Raw genomic sequence first — 13,965 nt, 5'->3', positions numbered from 1 at the left:
AAAATAGGAAAAGGATACAAAAAGGACAGCCAAACAAACACGCAAACAGCTACAGCTACGCAACGCTTAGTCCAAACAAAAAGCGAGGTCTGTGAGAAATTTGAACTGAAACGCCCCCCAGGGGGCGATCTTTCAAGACCGCGAGTGACTTTGTTTTCACGCACAACACACACACACACACCAGGTGACAGACCTCCTCACTCTGAACAACTCTCTAAACCATTGATCATCCAGGAAAAAAAAGAGATAAAGACCAAACCACAGCAAAACAAACAAACAAACGAAAAAAGAGACAAAAACCCAACAAAAACATCTGCCTTTTCAAACCAACAAATCCAGGGGAGAGCGCGAACGCAGTCCCCCACTACCATAAATTATGCAGTCGAGATTCCCACATTTGGGGAATTCGCAGGGGTCAGCACGGCCGGAGTGCAATGGACGAGCCTCGCCCTGGGTGAACCACCTTCTTGATCATGGTGTCTCCCCTGCCAGGTAAGTATGAAGCTTTAGGCCGCCTGTCAGAGGAACCGCTTCCCTGTCTACCATCCTTATCAACGGTGACCCCCATCCCAAGCAAAGGAAGGGCGGGTGCCCTGCGTTGACCAAGCGTCTTCTTCTTCTCTTGCTTAATGGCGGATCGCAAACAACTTTTAGGTGCATCGCGCCACCCGCTGCACAGAAGTGTGTAACATCACGTCGTTTGAGCGTTCTTGTGTTCTATTTATTAGCCCAGAGTTTTTACCCCACCTCATTATCAGAAGACTCCAAAGACTTCAGATGGGCGTGCCGGGTGGGGAGACCTCAAGAAACGGGAAGCACGGCTTTGAACCCGACGTCACCGGCTCTGCTATTAGACACAAAAATAGGGAAAGCGCACCGTTCCTGGAAACACTGCAATACCAGGCCGATGCATGGAGTGGACGGAGCAAGCCCCGGCTCCAGCTCCCTGATCCAAAAATCAATTTAATATGCAGTCCCCGGGTAGGGGACGTATCAGATATTAAACTGATAAGAACAGATACTACACTTGATCTTAGCCAAAAGGCCGAGAAGCGATGCCGTTGTGAGGCGGCGGGGAGGAAGCCGGAAACAGCGGCGGCCACCTCGGCCGCGGGCGGTCGCAGAGCCCTGAAACGTCGGGGGACGGCAGTACCCACCCCCGCCCGCAACGTCACCGAGCCTCGCCCCGATCGGCCGGGCGGTGGCGCTGCAGCGATGGAGAGTACGGCATCGCTCGTAACTCCCAAACGGTTTGTCGCAGAGCCACGTGCCTCGTGTCATCGGAATCCTTGGCTCGAGCCGGACGAGAAGCAGGCCTCGGATTCGCTCGTCGCACTGACGAAATTTTCGGCTATTTTGGATTTCGTCGAAAACCTACTTTTGCAAACCAGCGCTAGGCATTTGGCCCAGTCCGACCCGGAGCAGTGCAGAAAGATTCCCTGGAGTCTGACTGTCAATAATGATCCAAAAAACCCGGAAATTTCCATTCACCCTGGCGAGGGGACCCCAAAACGTTGGAAGGTCGTGTGGCCGAGTTTGCTAAAATGGCTATAACTCCCGCAAGGAATGAGATCGGTTCACCCAAATCGGCACACCTGTGCAGGGGCTCGGTCTGTGGTCAGGTGTAAAGGGGCGCTGCGACTGGCCACTTGGTGGCGCTGTAAGGTCAAAAAAAATAGGAAAAGGATACAAAAAGGACAGCCAAACAAACACGCAAACAGCTACAGCTACGCAACGCTTAGTCCAAACAAAAAGCGAGGTCTGTGAGAAATTTGAACTGAAACGCCCCCCAGGGGGCGATCTTTCAAGACCGCGAGTGACTTTGTTTTCACGCACAACACACACACACACACACCAGGTGACAGACCTCCTCACTCTGAACAACTCTCTAAACCATTGATCATCCAGGAAAAAAAAGAGATAAAGACCAAACCACAGCAAAACAAACAAACAAACGAAAAAAGAGACAAAAACCCAACAAAAACATCTGCCTTTTCAAACCAACAAATCCAGGGGAGAGCGCGAACGCAGTCCCCCACTACCATAAATTATGCAGTCGAGATTCCCACATTTGGGGAATTCGCAGGGGTCAGCACGGCCGGAGTGCAATGGACGAGCCTCGCCCTGGGTGAACCACCTTCTTGATCATGGTGTCTCCCCTGCCAGGTAAGTATGAAGCTTTAGGCCGCCTGTCAGAGGAACCGCTTCCCTGTCTACCATCCTTATCAACGGTGACCCCCATCCCAAGCAAAGGAAGGGCGGGTGCCCTGCGTTGACCAAGCGTCTTCTTCTTCTCTTGCTTAATGGCGGATCGCAAACAACTTTTAGGTGCATCGCGCCACCCGCTGCACAGAAGTGTGTAACATCACGTCGTTTGAGCGTTCTTGTGTTCTATTTATTAGCCCAGAGTTTTTACCCCACCTCATTATCAGAAGACTCCAAAGACTTCAGATGGGCGTGCCGGGTGGGGAGACCTCAAGAAACGGGAAGCACGGCTTTGAACCCGACGTCACCGGCTCTGCTATTAGACACAAAAATAGGGAAAGCGCACCATTCCTGGAAACACTGCAATACCAGGCCGATGCATGGAGTGGACGGAGCAAGCCCCGGCTCCAGCTCCCTGATCCAAAAATCTATTTAATATGCAGTCCCCGGATAGGGGACGTATCAGATATCAAACTGATAAGAACAGATACTACACTTGATCTTAGCCAAAAGGCCGAGAAGCGATGCCGTTGTGAGGCGGCGGGGAGGAAGCCGGAAACAGCGGCGGCCACCTCGGCCGCGGGCGGTCGCAGAGCCCTGAAACGTCGGGGGACGGCAGTACCCACCCCCGCCCGCAACGTCACCGAGCCTCGCCCCGATCGGCCGGGCGGTGGCGCTGCAGCGATGGAGAGTACGGCATCGCTCGTAACTCCCAAACGGTTTGTCGCAGAGCCACGTGCCTCGTGTCATCGGAATCCTTGGCTCGAGCCGGACGAGAAGCAGGCCTCGGATTCGCTCGTCGCACTGACGAAATTTTCGGCTATTTTGGATTTCGTCGAAAACCTACTTTTGCAAACCAGCGCTAGGCATTTGGCCCAGTCCGACCCGGAGCAGTGCAGAAAGATTCCCTGGAGTCTGACTGTCAATAATGATCCAAAAAACCCGGAAATTTCCATTCACCCTGGCGAGGGGACCCCAAAACGTTGGAAGGTCGTGTGGCCGAGTTTGCTAAAATGGCTATAACTCCCGCAAGGGATGAGATCGGTTCACCCAAATCGGCACACCTGTGCAGGGGCTCGGTCTGTGGTCAGGTGTAAAGGGGCGCTGCGACTGGCCACTTGGTGGCGCTGTAAGGTCAAAAAAAATAGGAAAAGGATACAAAAAGGACAGCCAAACAAACACGCAAACAGCTACAGCTACGCAACGCTTAGTCCAAACAAAAAGCGAGGTCTGTGAGAAATTTGAACTGAAACGCCCCCCAGGGGGCGATCTTTCAAGACCGCGAGTGACTTTGTTTTCACGCACAACACACACACACACACCAGGTGACAGACCTCCTCACTCTGAACAACTCTCTAAACCATTGATCATCCAGGAAAAAAAAGAGATAAAGACCAAACCACAGCAAAACAAACAAACAAACGAAAAAAGAGACAAAAACCCAACAAAAACATCTGCCTTTTCAAACCAACAAATCCAGGGGAGAGCGCGAACGCAGTGTCCCCCACTACCATAAATTATGCAGTCGAGATTCCCACATTTGGGGAATTCGCAGGGGTCAGCACGGCCGGAGTGCAATGGACGAGCCTCGCCCTGGGTGAACCACCTTCTTGATCATGGTGTCTCCCCTGCCAGGTAAGTATGAAGCTTTAGGCCGCCTGTCAGAGGAACCGCTTCCCTGTCTACCATCCTTATCAACGGTGACCCCCATCCCAAGCAAAGGAAGGGCGGGTGCCCTGCGTTGACCAAGCGTCTTCTTCTTCTCTTGCTTAATGGCGGATCGCAAACAACTTTTAGGTGCATCGCGCCACCCGCTGCACAGAAGTGTGTAACATCACGTCGTTTGAGCGTTCTTGTGTTCTATTTATTAGCCCAGAGTTTTTACCCCACCTCATTATCAGAAGACTCCAAAGACTTCAGATGGGCGTGCCGGGTGGGGAGACCTCAAGAAACGGGAAGCACGGCTTTGAACCCGACGTCACCGGCTCTGCTATTAGACACAAAAATAGGGAAAGCGCACCGTTCCTGGAAACACTGCAATACCAGGCCGATGCATGGAGTGGACGGAGCAAGCCCCGGCTCCAGCTCCCTGATCCAAAAATCAATTTAATATGCAGTCCCCGGGTAGGGGACGTATCAGATATTAAACTGATAAGAACAGATACTACACTTGATCTTAGCCAAAAGGCCGAGAAGCGATGCCGTTGTGAGGCGGCGGGGAGGAAGCCGGAAACAGCGGCGGCCACCTCGGCCGCGGGCGGTCGCAGAGCCCTGAAACGTCGGGGGACGGCAGTACCCACCCCCGCCCGCAACGTCACCGAGCCTCGCCCCGATCGGCCGGGCGGTGGCGCTGCAGCGATGGAGAGTACGGCATCGCTCGTAACTCCCAAACGGTTTGTCGCAGAGCCACGTGCCTCGTGTCATCGGAATCCTTGGCTCGAGCCGGACGAGAAGCAGGCCTCGGATTCGCTCGTCGCACTGACGAAATTTTCGGCTATTTTGGATTTCGTCGAAAACCTACTTTTGCAAACCAGCGCTAGGCATTTGGCCCAGTCCGACCCGGAGCAGTGCAGAAAGATTCCCTGGAGTCTGACTGTCAATAATGATCCAAAAAACCCGGAAATTTCCATTCACCCTGGCGAGGGGACCCCAAAACGTTGGAAGGTCGTGTGGCCGAGTTTGCTAAAATGGCTATAACTCCCGCAAGGAATGAGATCGGTTCACCCAAATCGGCACACCTGTGCAGGGGCTCGGTCTGTGGTCAGGTGTAAAGGGGCGCTGCGACTGGCCACTTGGTGGCGCTGTAAGGTCAAAAAAAATAGGAAAAGGATACAAAAAGGACAGCCAAACAAACACGCAAACAGCTACAGCTACGCAACGCTTAGTCCAAACAAAAAGCGAGGTCTGTGAGAAATTTGAACTGAAACGCCCCCCAGGGGGCGATCTTTCAAGACCGCGAGTGACTTTGTTTTCACGCACAACACACACACACACACCAGGTGACAGACCTCCTCACTCTGAACAACTCTCTAAACCATTGATCATCCAGGAAAAAAAAGAGATAAAGACCAAACCACAGCAAAACAAACAAACAAACGAAAAAAGAGACAAAAACCCAACAAAAACATCTGCCTTTTCAAACCAACAAATCCAGGGGAGAGCGCGAACGCAGTCCCCCACTACCATAAATTATGCAGTCGAGATTCCCACATTTGGGGAATTCGCAGGGGTCAGCACGGCCGGAGTGCAATGGACGAGCCTCGCCCTGGGTGAACCACCTTCTTGATCATGGTGTCTCCCCTGCCAGGTAAGTATGAAGCTTTAGGCCGCCTGTCAGAGGAACCGCTTCCCTGTCTACCATCCTTATCAACGGTGACCCCCATCCCAAGCAAAGGAAGGGCGGGTGCCCTGCGTTGACCAAGCGTCTTCTTCTTCTCTTGCTTAATGGCGGATCGCAAACAACTTTTAGGTGCATCGCGCCACCCGCTGCACAGAAGTGTGTAACATCACGTCGTTTGAGCGTTCTTGTGTTCTATTTATTAGCCCAGAGTTTTTACCCCACCTCATTATCAGAAGACTCCAAAGACTTCAGATGGGCGTGCCGGGTGGGGAGACCTCAAGAAACGGGAAGCACGGCTTTGAACCCGACGTCACCGGCTCTGCTATTAGACACAAAAATAGGGAAAGCGCACCGTTCCTGGAAACACTGCAATACCAGGCCGATGCATGGAGTGGACGGAGCAAGCCCCGGCTCCAGCTCCCTGATCCAAAAATCAATTTAATATGCAGTCCCCGGGTAGGGGACGTATCAGATATTAAACTGATAAGAACAGATACTACACTTGATCTTAGCCAAAAGGCCGAGAAGCGATGCCGTTGTGAGGCGGCGGGGAGGAAGCCGGAAACAGCGGCGGCCACCTCGGCCGCGGGCGGTCGCAGAGCCCTGAAACGTCGGGGGACGGCAGTACCCACCCCCGCCCGCAACGTCACCGAGCCTCGCCCCGATCGGCCGGGCGGTGGCGCTGCAGCGATGGAGAGTACGGCATCGCTCGTAACTCCCAAACGGTTTGTCGCAGAGCCACGTGCCTCGTGTCATCGGAATCCTTGGCTCGAGCCGGACGAGAAGCAGGCCTCGGATTCGCTCGTCGCACTGACGAAATTTTCGGCTATTTTGGATTTCGTCGAAAACCTACTTTTGCAAACCAGCGCTAGGCATTTGGCCCAGTCCGACCCGGAGCAGTGCAGAAAGATTCCCTGGAGTCTGACTGTCAATAATGATCCAAAAAACCCGGAAATTTCCATTCACCCTGGCGAGGGGACCCCAAAACGTTGGAAGGTCGTGTGGCCGAGTTTGCTAAAATGGCTATAACTCCCGCAAGGAATGAGATCGGTTCACCCAAATCGGCACACCTGTGCAGGGGCTCGGTCTGTGGTCAGGTGTAAAGGGGCGCTGCGACTGGCCACTTGGTGGCGCTGTAAGGTCAAAAAAAATAGGAAAAGGATACAAAAAGGACAGCCAAACAAACACGCAAACAGCTACAGCTACGCAACGCTTAGTCCAAACAAAAAGCGAGGTCTGTGAGAAATTTGAACTGAAACGCCCCCCAGGGGGCGATCTTTCAAGACCGCGAGTGACTTTGTTTTCACGCACAACACACACACACACACCAGGTGACAGACCTCCTCACTCTGAACAACTCTCTAAACCATTGATCATCCAGGAAAAAAAAGAGATAAAGACCAAACCACAGCAAAACAAACAAACAAACGAAAAAAGAGACAAAAACCCAACAAAAACATCTGCCTTTTCAAACCAACAAATCCAGGGGAGAGCGCGAACGCAGTCCCCCACTACCATAAATTATGCAGTCGAGATTCCCACATTTGGGGAATTCGCAGGGGTCAGCACGGCCGGAGTGCAATGGACGAGCCTCGCCCTGGGTGAACCACCTTCTTGATCATGGTGTCTCCCCTGCCAGGTAAGTATGAAGCTTTAGGCCGCCTGTCAGAGGAACCGCTTCCCTGTCTACCATCCTTATCAACGGTGACCCCCATCCCAAGCAAAGGAAGGGCGGGTGCCCTGCGTTGACCAAGCGTCTTCTTCTTCTCTTGCTTAATGGCGGATCGCAAACAACTTTTAGGTGCATCGCGCCACCCGCTGCACAGAAGTGTGTAACATCACGTCGTTTGAGCGTTCTTGTGTTCTATTTATTAGCCCAGAGTTTTTACCCCACCTCATTATCAGAAGACTCCAAAGACTTCAGATGGGCGTGCCGGGTGGGGAGACCTCAAGAAACGGGAAGCACGGCTTTGAACCCGACGTCACCGGCTCTGCTATTAGACACAAAAATAGGGAAAGCGCACCGTTCCTGGAAACACTGCAATACCAGGCCGATGCATGGAGTGGACGGAGCAAGCCCCGGCTCCAGCTCCCTGATCCAAAAATCAATTTAATATGCAGTCCCCGGGTAGGGGACGTATCAGATATTAAACTGATAAGAACAGATACTACACTTGATCTTAGCCAAAAGGCCGAGAAGCGATGCCGTTGTGAGGCGGCGGGGAGGAAGCCGGAAACAGCGGCGGCCACCTCGGCCGCGGGCGGTCGCAGAGCCCTGAAACGTCGGGGGACGGCAGTACCCACCCCCGCCCGCAACGTCACCGAGCCTCGCCCCGATCGGCCGGGCGGTGGCGCTGCAGCGATGGAGAGTACGGCATCGCTCGTAACTCCCAAACGGTTTGTCGCAGAGCCACGTGCCTCGTGTCATCGGAATCCTTGGCTCGAGCCGGACGAGAAGCAGGCCTCGGATTCGCTCGTCGCACTGACGAAATTTTCGGCTATTTTGGATTTCGTCGAAAACCTACTTTTGCAAACCAGCGCTAGGCATTTGGCCCAGTCCGACCCGGAGCAGTGCAGAAAGATTCCCTGGAGTCTGACTGTCAATAATGATCCAAAAAACCCGGAAATTTCCATTCACCCTGGCGAGGGGACCCCAAAACGTTGGAAGGTCGTGTGGCCGAGTTTGCTAAAATGGCTATAACTCCCGCAAGGAATGAGATCGGTTCACCCAAATCGGCACACCTGTGCAGGGGCTCGGTCTGTGGTCAGGTGTAAAGGGGCGCTGCGACTGGCCACTTGGTGGCGCTGTAAGGTCAAAAAAAATAGGAAAAGGATACAAAAAGGACAGCCAAACAAACACGCAAACAGCTACAGCTACGCAACGCTTAGTCCAAACAAAAAGCGAGGTCTGTGAGAAATTTGAACTGAAACGCCCCCCAGGGGGCGATCTTTCAAGACCGCGAGTGACTTTGTTTTCACGCACAACACACACACACACACACCAGGTGACAGACCTCCTCACTCTGAACAACTCTCTAAACCATTGATCATCCAGGAAAAAAAAGAGATAAAGACCAAACCACAGCAAAACAAACAAACAAACGAAAAAAGAGACAAAAACCCAACAAAAACATCTGCCTTTTCAAACCAACAAATCCAGGGGAGAGCGCGAACGCAGTCCCCCACTACCATAAATTATGCAGTCGAGATTCCCACATTTGGGGAATTCGCAGGGGTCAGCACGGCCGGAGTGCAATGGACGAGCCTCGCCCTGGGTGAACCACCTTCTTGATCATGGTGTCTCCCCTGCCAGGTAAGTATGAAGCTTTAGGCCGCCTGTCAGAGGAACCGCTTCCCTGTCTACCATCCTTATCAACGGTGACCCCCATCCCAAGCAAAGGAAGGGCGGGTGCCCTGCGTTGACCAAGCGTCTTCTTCTTCTCTTGCTTAATGGCGGATCGCAAACAACTTTTAGGTGCATCGCGCCACCCGCTGCACAGAAGTGTGTAACATCACGTCGTTTGAGCGTTCTTGTGTTCTATTTATTAGCCCAGAGTTTTTACCCCACCTCATTATCAGAAGACTCCAAAGACTTCAGATGGGCGTGCCGGGTGGGGAGACCTCAAGAAACGGGAAGCACGGCTTTGAACCCGACGTCACCGGCTCTGCTATTAGACACAAAAATAGGGAAAGCGCACCGTTCCTGGAAACACTGCAATACCAGGCCGATGCATGGAGTGGACGGAGCAAGCCCCGGCTCCAGCTCCCTGATCCAAAAATCAATTTAATATGCAGTCCCCGGGTAGGGGACGTATCAGATATTAAACTGATAAGAACAGATACTACACTTGATCTTAGCCAAAAGGCCGAGAAGCGATGCCGTTGTGAGGCGGCGGGGAGGAAGCCGGAAACAGCGGCGGCCACCTCGGCCGCGGGCGGTCGCAGAGCCCTGAAACGTCGGGGGACGGCAGTACCCACCCCCGCCCGCAACGTCACCGAGCCTCGCCCCGATCGGCCGGGCGGTGGCGCTGCAGCGATGGAGAGTACGGCATCGCTCGTAACTCCCAAACGGTTTGTCGCAGAGCCACGTGCCTCGTGTCATCGGAATCCTTGGCTCGAGCCGGACGAGAAGCAGGCCTCGGATTCGCTCGTCGCACTGACGAAATTTTCGGCTATTTTGGATTTCGTCGAAAACCTACTTTTGCAAACCAGCGCTAGGCATTTGGCCCAGTCCGACCCGGAGCAGTGCAGAAAGATTCCCTGGAGTCTGACTGTCAATAATGATCCAAAAAACCCGGAAATTTCCATTCACCCTGGCGAGGGGACCCCAAAACGTTGGAAGGTCGTGTGGCCGAGTTTGCTAAAATGGCTATAACTCCCGCAAGGAATGAGATCGGTTCACCCAAATCGGCACACCTGTGCAGGGGCTCGGTCTGTGGTCAGGTGTAAAGGGGCGCTGCGACTGGCCACTTGGTGGCGCTGTAAGGTCAAAAAAAATAGGAAAAGGATACAAAAAGGACAGCCAAACAAACACGCAAACAGCTACAGCTACGCAACGCTTAGTCCAAACAAAAAGCGAGGTCTGTGAGAAATTTGAACTGAAACGCCCCCCAGGGGGCGATCTTTCAAGACCGCGAGTGACTTTGTTTTCACGCACAACACACACACACACACACCAGGTGACAGACCTCCTCACTCTGAACAACTCTCTAAACCATTGATCATCCAGGAAAAAAAAGAGATAAAGACCAAACCACAGCAAAACAAACAAACAAACGAAAAAAGAGACAAAAACCCAACAAAAACATCTGCCTTTTCAAACCAACAAATCCAGGGGAGAGCGCGAACGCAGTCCCCCACTACCATAAATTATGCAGTCGAGATTCCCACATTTGGGGAATTCGCAGGGGTCAGCACGGCCGGAGTGCAATGGACGAGCCTCGCCCTGGGTGAACCACCTTCTTGATCATGGTGTCTCCCCTGCCAGGTAAGTATGAAGCTTTAGGCCGCCTGTCAGAGGAACCGCTTCCCTGTCTACCATCCTTATCAACGGTGACCCCCATCCCAAGCAAAGGAAGGGCGGGTGCCCTGCGTTGACCAAGCGTCTTCTTCTTCTCTTGCTTAATGGCGGATCGCAAACAACTTTTAGGTGCATCGCGCCACCCGCTGCACAGAAGTGTGTAACATCACGTCGTTTGAGCGTTCTTGTGTTCTATTTATTAGCCCAGAGTTTTTACCCCACCTCATTATCAGAAGACTCCAAAGACTTCAGATGGGCGTGCCGGGTGGGGAGACCTCAAGAAACGGGAAGCACGGCTTTGAACCCGACGTCACCGGCTCTGCTATTAGACACAAAAATAGGGAAAGCGCACCGTTCCTGGAAACACTGCAATACCAGGCCGATGCATGGAGTGGACGGAGCAAGCCCCGGCTCCAGCTCCCTGATCCAAAAATCAATTTAATATGCAGTCCCCGGGTAGGGGACGTATCAGATATTAAACTGATAAGAACAGATACTACACTTGATCTTAGCCAAAAGGCCGAGAAGCGATGCCGTTGTGAGGCGGCGGGGAGGAAGCCGGAAACAGCGGCGGCCACCTCGGCCGCGGGCGGTCGCAGAGCCCTGAAACGTCGGGGGACGGCAGTACCCACCCCCGCCCGCAACGTCACCGAGCCTCGCCCCGATCGGCCGGGCGGTGGCGCTGCAGCGATGGAGAGTACGGCATCGCTCGTAACTCCCAAACGGTTTGTCGCAGAGCCACGTGCCTCGTGTCATCGGAATCCTTGGCTCGAGCCGGACGAGAAGCAGGCCTCGGATTCGCTCGTCGCACTGACGAAATTTTCGGCTATTTTGGATTTCGTCGAAAACCTACTTTTGCAAACCAGCGCTAGGCATTTGGCCCAGTCCGACCCGGAGCAGTGCAGAAAGATTCCCTGGAGTCTGACTGTCAATAATGATCCAAAAAACCCGGAAATTTCCATTCACCCTGGCGAGGGGACCCCAAAACGTTGGAAGGTCGTGTGGCCGAGTTTGCTAAAATGGCTATAACTCCCGCAAGGAATGAGATCGGTTCACCCAAATCGGCACACCTGTGCAGGGGCTCGGTCTGTGGTCAGGTGTAAAGGGGCGCTGCGACTGGCCACTTGGTGGCGCTGTAAGGTCAAAAAAAATAGGAAAAGGATACAAAAAGGACAGCCAAACAAACACGCAAACAGCTACAGCTACGCAACGCTTAGTCCAAACAAAAAGCGAGGTCTGTGAGAAATTTGAACTGAGACGCCCCCCAGGGGGCGATCTTTCAAGACCGCGAGTGACTTTGTTTTCACGCACAACACACACACACACACACCAGGTGACAGACCTCCTCACTCTGAACAACTCTCTAAACCATTGATCATCCAGGAAAAAAAAGAGATAAAGACCAAACCACAGCAAAACAAACAAACAAACGAAAAAAGAGACAAAAACCCAACAAAAACATCTGCCTTTTCAAACCAACAAATCCAGGGGAGAGCGCGAACGCAGTCCCCCACTACCATAAATTATGCAGTCGAGATTCCCACATTTGGGGAATTCGCAGGGGTCAGCACGGCCGGAGTGCAATGGACGAGCCTCGCCCTGGGTGAACCACCTTCTTGATCATGGTGTCTCCCCTGCCAGGTAAGTATGAAGCTTTAGGCCGCCTGTCAGAGGAACCGCTTCCCTGTCTACCATCCTTATCAACGGTGACCCCCATCCCAAGCAAAGGAAGGGCGGGTGCCCTGCGTTGACCAAGCGTCTTCTTCTTCTCTTGCTTAATGGCGGATCGCAAACAACTTTTAGGTGCATCGCGCCACCCGCTGCACAGAAGTGTGTAACATCACGTCGTTTGAGCGTTCTTGTGTTCTATTTATTAGCCCAGAGTTTTTACCCCACCTCATTATCAGAAGACTCCAAAGACTTCAGATGGGCGTGCCGGGTGGGGAGACCTCAAGAAACGGGAAGCACGGCTTTGAACCCGACGTCACCGGCTCTGCTATTAGACACAAAAATAGGGAAAGCGCACCGTTCCTGGAAACACTGCAATACCAGGCCGATGCATGGAGTGGACGGAGCAAGCCCCGGCTCCAGCTCCCTGATCCAAAAATCAATTTAATATGCAGTCCCCGGGTAGGGGACGTATCAGATATTAAACTGATAAGAACAGATACTACACTTGATCTTAGCCAAAAGGCCGAGAAGCGATGCCGTTGTGAGGCGGCGGGGAGGAAGCCGGAAACAGCGGCGGCCACCTCGGCCGCGGGCGGTCGCAGAGCCCTGAAACGTCGGGGGACGGCAGTACCCACCCCCGCCCGCAACGTCACCGAGCCTCGCCCCGATCGGCCGGGCGGTGGCGCTGCAGCGATGGAGAGTACGGCATCGCTCGTAACTCCCAAACGGTTTGTCGCAGAGCCACGTGCCTCGTGTCATCGGAATCCTTGGCTCGAGCCGGACGAGAAGCAGGCCTCGGATTCGCTCGTCGCACTGACGAAATTTTCGGCTATTTTGGATTTCGTCGAAAACCTACTTTTGCAAACCAGCGCTAGGCATTTGGCCCAGTCCGACCCGGAGCAGTGCAGAAAGATTCCCTGGAGTCTGACTGTCAATAATGATCCAAAAAACCCGGAAATTTCCATTCACCCTGGCGAGGGGACCCCAAAACGTTGGAAGGTCGTGTGGCCGAGTTTGCTAAAATGGCTATAACTCCCGCAAGGAATGAGATCGGTTCACCCAAATCGGCACACCTGTGCAGGGGCTCGGTCTGTGGTCAGGTGTAAAGGGGCGCTGCGACTGGCCACTTGGTGGCGCTGTAAGGTCAAAAAAAATAGGAAAAGGATACAAAAAGGACAGCCAAACAAACACGCAAACAGCTACAGCTACGCAACGCTTAGTCCAAACAAAAAGCGAGGTCTGTGAGAAATTTGAACTGAAACGCCCCCCAGGGGGCGATCTTTCAAGACCGCGAGTGACTTTGTTTTCACGCACAACACACACACACACACCAGGTGACAGACCTCCTCACTCTGAACAACTCTCTAAACCATTGATCATCCAGGAAAAAAAAGAGATAAAGACCAAACCACAGCAAAACAAACAAACAAACGAAAAAAGAGACAAAAACCCAACAAAAACATCTGCCTTTTCAAACCAACAAATCCAGGGGAGAGCGCGAACGCAGTCCCCCACTACCATAAATTATGCAGTCGAGATTCCCACATTTGGGGAATTCGCAGGGGTCAGCACGGCCGGAGTGCAATGGACGAGCCTCGCCCTGGGTGAACCACCTTCTTGATCATGGTGTCTCCCCTGCCAGGTAAGTATGAAGCTTTAGGCCGCCTGTCAGAGGAACCGCTTCCCTGTCTACCATCCTTATCAACGGTGACCCCCATCCCAAGCAAAG

General features: G+C 53.1%; 17 non-coding genes across 17 annotated transcripts; all 17 read right to left on the bottom strand.

Moving 5' to 3' along the window:
- Positions 1-336: 336 nt before the first annotated feature.
- On the bottom strand, positions 337-500 carry LOC141310619 (U1 spliceosomal RNA). Its single transcript, XR_012348098.1, has one exon. It is a non-coding gene; the product is annotated as a U1 spliceosomal RNA (small nuclear RNA).
- Positions 501-866: 366 nt separating this feature from the next.
- LOC141310839 (U2 spliceosomal RNA) lies at positions 867-1,057 on the bottom strand. The gene has a single exon (XR_012348316.1). It is a non-coding gene; the product is annotated as a U2 spliceosomal RNA (small nuclear RNA).
- A 953-nt stretch (positions 1,058-2,010) lies between these two features.
- LOC141310618 (U1 spliceosomal RNA) lies at positions 2,011-2,174 on the bottom strand. The gene has a single exon (XR_012348096.1). It is a non-coding gene; the product is annotated as a U1 spliceosomal RNA (small nuclear RNA).
- Positions 2,175-2,540: 366 nt separating this feature from the next.
- LOC141310985 (U2 spliceosomal RNA) lies at positions 2,541-2,731 on the bottom strand. Its single transcript, XR_012348461.1, has one exon. It is a non-coding gene; the product is annotated as a U2 spliceosomal RNA (small nuclear RNA).
- A 951-nt stretch (positions 2,732-3,682) lies between these two features.
- On the bottom strand, positions 3,683-3,848 carry LOC141310750 (U1 spliceosomal RNA). The gene has a single exon (XR_012348228.1). It is a non-coding gene; the product is annotated as a U1 spliceosomal RNA (small nuclear RNA).
- A 366-nt stretch (positions 3,849-4,214) lies between these two features.
- LOC141310838 (U2 spliceosomal RNA) lies at positions 4,215-4,405 on the bottom strand. The gene has a single exon (XR_012348315.1). It is a non-coding gene; the product is annotated as a U2 spliceosomal RNA (small nuclear RNA).
- Positions 4,406-5,356: 951 nt separating this feature from the next.
- LOC141310617 (U1 spliceosomal RNA) lies at positions 5,357-5,520 on the bottom strand. The gene has a single exon (XR_012348095.1). It is a non-coding gene; the product is annotated as a U1 spliceosomal RNA (small nuclear RNA).
- A 366-nt stretch (positions 5,521-5,886) lies between these two features.
- LOC141310837 (U2 spliceosomal RNA) lies at positions 5,887-6,077 on the bottom strand. Its single transcript, XR_012348314.1, has one exon. It is a non-coding gene; the product is annotated as a U2 spliceosomal RNA (small nuclear RNA).
- Positions 6,078-7,028: 951 nt separating this feature from the next.
- LOC141310616 (U1 spliceosomal RNA) lies at positions 7,029-7,192 on the bottom strand. The gene has a single exon (XR_012348094.1). It is a non-coding gene; the product is annotated as a U1 spliceosomal RNA (small nuclear RNA).
- A 366-nt stretch (positions 7,193-7,558) lies between these two features.
- LOC141310836 (U2 spliceosomal RNA) lies at positions 7,559-7,749 on the bottom strand. Its single transcript, XR_012348313.1, has one exon. It is a non-coding gene; the product is annotated as a U2 spliceosomal RNA (small nuclear RNA).
- A 953-nt stretch (positions 7,750-8,702) lies between these two features.
- Positions 8,703-8,866, bottom strand: LOC141310615 (U1 spliceosomal RNA). Its single transcript, XR_012348093.1, has one exon. It is a non-coding gene; the product is annotated as a U1 spliceosomal RNA (small nuclear RNA).
- Positions 8,867-9,232: 366 nt separating this feature from the next.
- On the bottom strand, positions 9,233-9,423 carry LOC141310833 (U2 spliceosomal RNA). The gene has a single exon (XR_012348311.1). It is a non-coding gene; the product is annotated as a U2 spliceosomal RNA (small nuclear RNA).
- A 953-nt stretch (positions 9,424-10,376) lies between these two features.
- Positions 10,377-10,540, bottom strand: LOC141310612 (U1 spliceosomal RNA). Its single transcript, XR_012348091.1, has one exon. It is a non-coding gene; the product is annotated as a U1 spliceosomal RNA (small nuclear RNA).
- A 366-nt stretch (positions 10,541-10,906) lies between these two features.
- Positions 10,907-11,097, bottom strand: LOC141310832 (U2 spliceosomal RNA). The gene has a single exon (XR_012348310.1). It is a non-coding gene; the product is annotated as a U2 spliceosomal RNA (small nuclear RNA).
- Positions 11,098-12,050: 953 nt separating this feature from the next.
- Positions 12,051-12,214, bottom strand: LOC141310611 (U1 spliceosomal RNA). Its single transcript, XR_012348090.1, has one exon. It is a non-coding gene; the product is annotated as a U1 spliceosomal RNA (small nuclear RNA).
- Positions 12,215-12,580: 366 nt separating this feature from the next.
- LOC141310831 (U2 spliceosomal RNA) lies at positions 12,581-12,771 on the bottom strand. Its single transcript, XR_012348309.1, has one exon. It is a non-coding gene; the product is annotated as a U2 spliceosomal RNA (small nuclear RNA).
- A 951-nt stretch (positions 12,772-13,722) lies between these two features.
- Positions 13,723-13,886, bottom strand: LOC141310610 (U1 spliceosomal RNA). Its single transcript, XR_012348089.1, has one exon. It is a non-coding gene; the product is annotated as a U1 spliceosomal RNA (small nuclear RNA).
- Positions 13,887-13,965: the final 79 nt, after the last annotated feature.

This window comes from Garra rufa, unplaced genomic scaffold (assembly GCF_049309525.1).
Source record: "Garra rufa unplaced genomic scaffold, GarRuf1.0 hap1_unplaced_003, whole genome shotgun sequence".
In the NCBI taxonomy this organism is placed as follows: domain Eukaryota; kingdom Metazoa; phylum Chordata; class Actinopteri; order Cypriniformes; family Cyprinidae; genus Garra; species Garra rufa.
This window is presented reverse-complemented; position numbering and strand designations above follow the sequence as displayed.